Source organism: Podarcis erhardii (genome assembly GCF_964252035.2).
Source record: "Podarcis erhardii genome assembly, chromosome: 6".
NCBI classification, from domain to species: domain Eukaryota; kingdom Metazoa; phylum Chordata; class Lepidosauria; order Squamata; family Lacertidae; genus Podarcis; species Podarcis erhardii.
In genome coordinates, this window is record NC_138510.1 from 71564452 (window position 1) to 71573731 (window position 9280).

Here is a 9280-nt window from a genome sequence, read left to right on the forward strand (position 1 = left end):
GCCAATGTGTATGAACTCTTCCTAACCTCTTCTAACAGAGAAGAAACAGGTTGTTTTTAAGTAGGAAAGAGACCTAGAATGGAATGCAATAACTGATAAGCAACCTAGCACCAAGAAAGGAATGCGAGGGGGGTGCACTGATAGGCAACCTTAAGCCACTAGTATGACTGATATATTATCCACGGATAATGAAAGCAATGTTGCTATGCACCTGTTTGAATACAGCATAGCAATTAATCAACAAGGTACTGAAAAATAAGTATAGATAACTGCATATTAGTATAATGAGAGGGTGGGGTGGGTTTAGAGCATGTTACAAACACTTTCCTTCCTAATTCTCTCCCCAGGGATGCTTGCCTTGTGTCATCATTACATTACATTACATTACATTACATTACATTACATTACATTACATTACATTACTGTTTTGCTCATAACATTATTATCTTGTGAACAATGTGACAGGACCTCTTCTGAGGAAAGAAGGGCAGCATCGTCCTGCTCAGACCCTACATTTGTATCATTCTTTCCTCCCACACTGTGAGCAAAACAAGGTACTGACATTTACTAAAAACAAATGTGTCTGAGTCACAGTATTTCATTGAAAACTCCAAAGGTGTTTCCCATCCCTTGACATTTTGCATCACCTAACTGAGTTCGCCTTAACTGCAAAGGCAGACAAAGTTTTGCATACTGTTTTTAAAACTGTAGAACCCCAAATGTATCAGTCATCCAAGCATATCAAAAGTACTTCCCATTTTTTTAACTTCAATCAAAACATCCACCTTCTCGTTCCATTTACCTATGACCTTAAAACCTATGTCATATATTTATGTCAGTATTCCTGCCCCCAGCAATTAGGAAACCAATCCTAATGATAATTGAGCATAGTTCCTAATTGTTCATACTGCCTGACTTGACCGTCAATTTAATATTGTTAATTTATTTGTTCAAATGTAAAATAGCCATGAAAACCATCTGGACATTCAAATTTGTTTAGACCACCTTCTGATATCCATTATCCACCTTCAACCCATGCTTGCAAACCAAAGGACTTTCCATAAATATATATATTTGTTTCATTCAATTTTTCTGTAATGATTTCCATAAATTTCTGGGATACTGCAACACTTACACTGTTCAGACGTATATACCTCTAGGTTTTAACTGTTACAAGCTTAGAAAACTTCATGAAGCATGTATTTAGACTGTTCAATTAAAAATAAACCCAAGTGGGAGACAGAAAACACTGGTTATTTCACATTTGTGGACACTGGTTGTAATAAAACCTAAGTGCCCTAGGTCCTATTCTACAGAGCAAGTCCAGAAGGATACCATGGTCAATGGTATGAAAAGCTGAAGAGAGATGAAGAAGCAGTAGCAAGGTCCCACTTCCCCTGTCCTGCTCTGTGCAAAGACTGAGACCAAGGCTAACTCTGCCCCATGGCCAGGCCTGAACCCAGATTGGAAAGGATAGTCCATTTCATCCCACAATGCTTGCACTTGCCCAACCACAGCTATCTTCCTCCAAAAGGTGTGATGTTGAATGTGATGAGCTTGCTGCTGCCTTTGTCCAAACTTTTATTTTATTTTCATTTAACAAAGCTTATACCCAGCTTGATTGTAATAAAACCTCAAAACAGTTTATGGAAAAAGACTGATATTTATAACAACTTCCTGGTTGGGCATCTAGAACACTAAGCATCCTGGAGGCTGATAATTGGTGAGTTATGTTATCCTATTTGGGCAAGCTATGGTGGCTTTATTCAAGCCTGTAGGGATTTCTATGTATTTCCTGATTACAGTGGTACCTTCATTCTCAAACGCCTTGGTACTCAAACCCTGAAAACCCGGAAGTAAGGGTTCCAGTTTTCAAACATTTTTCAAAAGCTGAACATCCAATATGGTTGTTGTCTATTATTTCCTGGGTGCCTACACCAATCAGAAGCTGCCCCTTGGTTTTTGAACGTTTGGAAGTCAAAAGGACTTCCAGAATGGATTAAGTTTGGCGCTTTTGTTTTTGCTATTTATTTTGCTTTTTTGTTTTTGAGGCTTTTTTGGTTAATTTGTTTTTGTGACTGGGTGGAACCCAGTTCAGCTACTGATTGATTGATTGATTGTGTGACTGTGGGAATGGATAAAAGCCCCCTATCCAAACAGTGACTATCATCAGTACAGTTAAGGGGGAAAAATAAATTTTAATTTTTATCATCTACAATACTGTCTTATTTATTTTATAGTACAGTACATTGATTATTGCTTTCATTTTATAGATCAATGGTCCTGTTATATAGTAAAATCCATGTTAAATTGCTGTTCTAGCAATTTTTTAAAAAAGTCTGGAACAGAGTAATCCATTTTGCATTACTTTCTATAGGAAAGCACGCCTTGGTTTTGGAACACTTTGGTTTTGGAACAGACTTCTGGAACGGATTAAGATTGAGAGCCCACGTACCACTATATTATGTTTTACAGCAACCATTGATTGGATTTGACAGGAGTGCCTGGCGTACTCTGGTCCATGGGGTCACGAAGAGTTGGAAACGACTAAACGACTAAACAACAACAACAACAACAACAACAACAACAACAACAACAGTTCCTTCATCTATTCAATTATACCCTAACTGTTCTTCATTGTTAGTGGGTTAGTCTGTGTGGTGCATCAATCACTGCCTTGGCATCTTCAGATAGCCCAATTCAAAGGTAGTCTGGTAGATAACTGGTGCATTCCAATAACATCTGGAAATCTTTTTGTAACCTGTGAGAAATCTGCTTTATCAATCCTACTGTCATTAGACTTTTTTTTTAAAAAAAATCATTTTAAGGATTTGAAAACATATCATCCTAATACAGGTTTCACATTACTAAAAAGTCTGAATGTCGGTATCTCTCTGTGTGTTTATCAGAGGTAGATGTTTGGCCCTGTGCAATGGGGGAAACCTTAAAAGAAGAAACCCCACAATTATGCCCTACCAAGGGGCCTCTAAATAATTTGATTCATTGATGAAAAAATAACAGCAATAGAAAAAGCTGTAACGCATGACAGAAACACAACTTAAATAAGGAAAGTCGACATAGGAAGAGGTGGAGCAATGGCTGAAATAGTTAATTTGTACTGCAGCAAGCTATGTATCTGGAGGTAAGTGATAATGCAATGTTTAAGAAATGAGTGTGGCATGGTGATAGCAGAAAGGCATCGCGTGTAACATGCTGCTGTGTAGATAAAATGAGGTCCTCGGCAAGGAATCACAAGGAAAATTCTCAGAAAGCCTAATGTTAGTCTATGACACACACTCTCGAATGGAGGACGACACTTCATCAGACCGCAGTATCGCACAACTCTGGGCATAGTAAGAATCTTACCTGTTAGCTGTCCTGATCAAGTCGTTTAGTAAGGCTCATGCTGTGTTGGAATAACATACTTGCTATTGCTATACAGTGTTAGATTATTAGAATAGAGAGCGATGCACTGCACAGAAGAGTTGCGTTAGTAAATACAAGAGCACAAAAGCATCGAAAAGGCAGCTTATGTCTGCCTTCTCTTGGGTTTAATGAAAGGGGGGATGTGTGTGAGTGTATAAACGCCCTTTTAAGTACAGCCAAGCTCTCCAAACCATGAATTTATGCAATAAAATAAAATAAAATAAAATAAAATAATCGGTAATCTGGTTAGCTAACAAATGTCCTCTACGGCCTATCAAATTCTCTGCTTCAGGTGATATCTGTGCAACACAGTGGGCTAGATGTTTATTAGTGGGAAGGCAATTCACCTGTTGCTTGAGTGTCAATTTTAAATGTTTTGGGTATGCTCTTTGGCCATATCAGGGTGGTCAACTAGGCTTCATCCTTTCCATTTTTCCTGAATAGTAGCTGGAAACAATGTTGAGTTGGCACAACTGTAGTCTTCTTCTTGTGTGTTCTGCAGATGTGTGCACTGTGCCTCCTTGTACAGTTACATGGCATATCCATACAAAATGTTTTGCTTTGTTTAAATTCCTGCATGTTTGCCCCAAGGCTGAACAGAAATCTCCACTGGCATGTTGCAATGCACATCTTTTGCAAATCTGTGAGATTTGCTTTCTTGCACGTGCCCTTTCTCTCTCTCTCTCTCTCTCTCTCTCTCTCTCTCTCTCTCTCTCTCTGTGTGTGTGTGTGTGTCTGTGTGTGTTGTTGTTTTTGCTACAGTCTGGGCATTTGCACCCTTGCTTCTCCATTGCATGACATTGACATTTTGGTTATTGTTGTTAAGCAATTTCCCTGAATTGCAGCCAGAAACACTCTTGAGTCAGCACAGCTGAATTCTTCTGCAGTTGGGTGCTCAGTTTATTTTGTTTCTTTCTGCAGATAAGTGGCATGCTGGTACAAAATGGTTTAGCTTTGTGGGGATTCCTGCATATTTCCCCTATTCTTTACCGGTGTACCTGCAGCACAGGGATGGCGTCTTTTAGGTAGAACTTGGTAAGGCATTGGAATGTGTCTGTGAATGTTCTCTAAACACACTTCTCACCAGCATGCCCTTCCTGTTTCTAGTTCATTGGCTTATCCTGACAACTAGATATGTGCCGTTTTAAATGCTAGTATTTCTTTATGCTTCTCAGTAAGATGTTAATCTTGTGTATAAATACTAAGCGACAGTTCAACCGATTTGTTTTCTTAAAAGATCAGCTCCTGATACAAAGCCTTACTCAAGCTTACTCTTTGAGTACCGTTTGTCAAGTAGCTGGTTACACATTTTTTTTTTTTTAAAAAATCACTTTCTGAGAAACTGTTTCTAGGCGTTGCCAAAAACCAGCTTCCTGTTCCTTATCTAAAATTACCCCACCCATTTCCCCTGCCGTCATAAGCACCGAAGCCTCAACTTTAAAAACTGCTGCATTCTTTTCTCCCCCAATTCTGCATTCTTTTTGCTCTCCTTAGATTTTTTTTTAAGATTACGTAGGTGTTTTCCATTTTGCCTTTGAAATATCTTCTTACTGATTGCAAAACGAAAAAAGGATATGTCTCAAGATGCTGAAGATGTTGATTCATATTGTACCATGGGCATGCAGCTGATGTCTCAAACCTTTTCTGAGCCCTGATGAAACAACCTTTTGAAAGTTTGTATAGGCAGAACTGTAGGTCTGGGCCAGCTGGAGATGTTTTGCTGCTGTATGCAAAATAGACCACCCCTGTCCCCACAACAATGCTCACCTCCTACAGATCTGGGTCGCCTCCATGCTCCCTCTCTGCCCCTGCTATATCACCTGTGCTGCTGCCAGCCCCATCACCACAGCTGTACCCAGGCCTGCACTCAGGCTGCTGCCACGATGCAGCAGCAGTGGCAAGAGGGCAGTGGCAACGGGCAGTGGTGATGGCCGTGTGGCTGTGTTGGTGGTGTGGGTCAAGCCGCAGCAGAGCTGTCAGCTGCGCAATGGCGGGGCCATGGAGGGGGTCAGGGGTCGCATCCACCGCCTGAAGTAGACAGGCTTCACCTCACCTAACGTAGGGCTGCCACTGCTGTAGGTCCAGGAGGCATGAATGTAGGAGAAGGTGGAACCTGTGGACTTAGACACCGTCCCTCCAAAATAATGATGTAATTTTAGGTTTCCAAAGAAGGAAACAAACTCTAATCTTTCTTATACAAGCTTGAAAAGCAGTTTCCTCTATGTCATTCCAAAAGGTCTGCTTTTTCAGATTACACCCCTTCTACCATGTGGAAAATGCATGACTTTATGTTTGGAATGGGAAAAAACACACACTCTGTAACCTCTGCGAATGTCAAAGTTTGAGGCCTTGTTCTGCTATGATGTTGCAAGTCTGTTGTGGTGTTGTGAACCTAGTACTGCTAGGTTCTAAGGGGGGAGAGAGACGATTGCTTTGAGAATTTATTAGAAATGTTCGGCATCAGAAGCATTCATGCTGATTCGTCTGGGCAACAGCAAACTCTTGATTGTCTTGCAGTCCCAGTCAGCTGGGAGATAATGGTCAGCATTATTATTTTATTTATTGAATTTCTATCCTGCCCTTCCTTCCGAAAGAGCCCTGTGTAGGGAGATGATCGAAATTTGTCCCTTGAAGAGCTGGAAAGAAGGAAGCTGATAAGGGAGGCTTGAGGGGAAATGACCCAAGAGAAAAGTTGACTAAAATAGCTGAGGTCTGAACATTAAAACCCAATATTTAGTTTATACCTGCCTAATGAAGACCAAAAGCTGGTGGCTGAGTCAGCCTAGGGTCTGATGGACTTACCAGAAGAAGGTTGCACAAGTAGGTCTTTGAAAGTTGGCCAAACTGTCCAAGCAGCCAGAAGTACAACCGGATGAGCTTTGGAGCTTTGAGGCAGATTGTCGCCAGTGACAGGACTGGTTTGTAGGAGTATTTGGCTGGGGTAGAGATTTAAGGACACTTAGAAGCTAGTGTCAGCAACAGTGTTTCTTGAGCCTTCAGAACCTCTCAACAAGTACCTTTAAGACCCCAATGTAAATAACAGTATTTCCTTACGTGCATAAAAAGGTAAAAGTAAAGGGACCCCTGACCATTAGGTCCAGTCGTGACCAACTCTGGGGTTGCGGTGCTCATCTCATTTTATTGGCCAAGGGAGCCAGTGTACAGCTTCCAGGTCATGTGACCAGCATGGCTAAACTGCTTCTGGCAAAACAGAGCAGCACACGAAAACGCCGTTTACCTTCCCGCCGGAGTGGTACCTATTTATCTACTTGCACTTTGACGTGCTTTCAAACTGCTAGGTTGGTAGGAGCGGGGATTCAAACCGCTGACCTTCTGATCAGCAAGCCCTAGGCTCAGTGGTTTAACCCACAGCACCATCTGGGACCCCGGGTCTCCTTACGTGCATAGCAGCTCTTTAATAGATCAAGCATCTTAGCGAAGCGTTTGTCCTGTCCCTAGTGTTAGCATTCATCGCACACCTAAGCTTACTTATCTGCTAGGAGGTTTTGAAACTATTCTGAGTGGATTTCTGGCAGCGGTAAAAATAAAGTAGCACAAATACCTAAACTTGGCATGGCACAGGATGGTGCAGAGCCACGGAGAATAAGCCTTTGAAGGAAGATTTCATAAGGAAATCACGGTCTCTCCGGAGAAAATTTTTGGTGTGCTTAGTGCCATCTTAAATGACAAGATAATAAAAGGTAAATAATAATATCCAGATGGCTAAGGGGTATATGTTGAGAGACAGAATGGACATGAAAGTGGGAGACAGAGGAAAGAAATGAAACAGAAAATGCAAACTCGTATCATTTGGGGTTGTGGAAGTTATAGCTTATTTGCTCATCTTTCATTTCCTCCATGAAAATTATATCTTAGGAGATTCCTCATGTGCAAAGTGCTATGCTGGAAAAATCTAGACTTCAGTGTGCTTTAATTATATAATCCCTCATTGTCTGCACAAATATTCACTGTGACTTCTAACATGCATGTAATCTAATAATTTGATTATATCCAAGTTCTTACTCATTTAAGCTATTTGTTTGAAATCAACTTTAATGAAATAAAAGTTCTTACTAATTCTATTTTATTAAAGTTTATTGCTTTTAAAACAAACACAAACAAACACAGTTTAAATATTTGTTTTAAGCAAATGATGAAAAAGTGTGAGTTGCCTTAGAAGCTGAAATGGACTGCCTGGAGGAGACAGGACCCTTTTAACATTTATTCTGGTCCTTCCTTGAGGGAAGAATGCAGAAGGTGCTGCTGGGATGCAACGCCTGTACTGGTTGCCGGTGTGTTTCTGGGTACAATTAAAAGTGTTGTTGCTTACCCTTAAAGTCCCAAATGTCTTGAGTTCAGGATATCTAAAGCACCACCTCTTCCAATACCAGCCTGCCTGCTGCCTAGTCGGGATCAGATTAAACTCTTTGTAGGTCCTAGGCACTCTTAGACTCTGAGGCCCTCAAGGTAGGTAAATATTTACATTGTATAGGTACCGTAATCACATATCTATATTAGCGTTGCCATATTTCAAACAGTGAAAATCCGGACAGAAAAGTTGTTGATATTTTTTGTTTTGCTTTGCTAGCTATCATATGTCCACATTTACCCAGACATTTACCAGATTTCTGCCCAGACACCACTGCCGACTGCAGCATTCTGGATATAGTATGGCAGCCCTGCGTGAATAAGCTAGATGCTAGAGAAAATTAAGATACTTTGCGGACATACTGTCTGCATATGAATATGAGATGAGGGTGACAGTGAGTTATTGAAGAATTTTTGTTTTTTCGTGGTGTGTGGGCTTGCTTCACGAGGTGAGAAATCTTTAGTTGATTACAGCACCTGCCCAAACGGCAGCCATGCAAGCAAGCCAATTTATTGACCTGGTGGAGAACATAACAATTTTATTAAACTGTATCATGTTGATAATTCCATCTTCTTTTGAGCCTATAACCTAGCTAAACTGCCTTCCTACCTTTTACAGTACGAAACTAGTCCTGTATGTAGCAAATGTCTGTTCCAGGACACTGAGGAAGAATAAACTGTTGGAATCTATGGTGACCATTGTACGCTTGAAAAGAGACTTGGTTAGGCATGGCAGTTGTGATTGATCTTGAATTGTTTTGTTGACAGGTGAAAGAGAATATTGGGAGACCTTTAATGAATAGGAAAATTAGTCAAAGTCTTAATAAGGAAAGGCACTGAAAAGTGGTTATATGTTATCAAATGGTATTAAGATTGCTGTGATCCTTTGATTGGTGAAAAGAAATCATGCATGTAATCTGGAAGAGTATAAAAAACATAGCTTGGGGTGTGGTTCTTTACAGCCTCCTCCTTATTTTTGAGGGTGTCCCTATTAACATTTGTATTTTAGTAAGGGCCTATCTTTTCACTTGGAGCCTGTATCCTTTTTGGGGGTGTTTCTGGGAGGGATACCTCCAGCCTAGGAACCCCTTTTAAATCTCTCCAACAGACCTCTGCAGATTTGATATCTACAGAAAGATCTATTAATGCAACAGCATAGTAGATCTCAGGAGCACCCTGTTACCTGCTATAGCCTCCCTCCCTCCATATTTCTATTTAGGGCTCCCATGCACACCCACCACTGGTGTTTGAAGCCAAGCACACTTGGTGAGAGCCGCAATCCACATGTGTTCTGTAGCTTCTTGAGAAATACTGTTGTTTCCTTCGAACCGGCTTGCATATGATTTGTAAATGTAAGCTACAGTTCAGCTGAGGTGTCAACACTACAGGAAACAGCTGCACATGCAGAGTTGACAGAGTTATTTAAGTTTTGAGAGGTGAGGGGTTGGCAGCACAGGGAAGCAGATCATGTAATGTGTATCAGGTA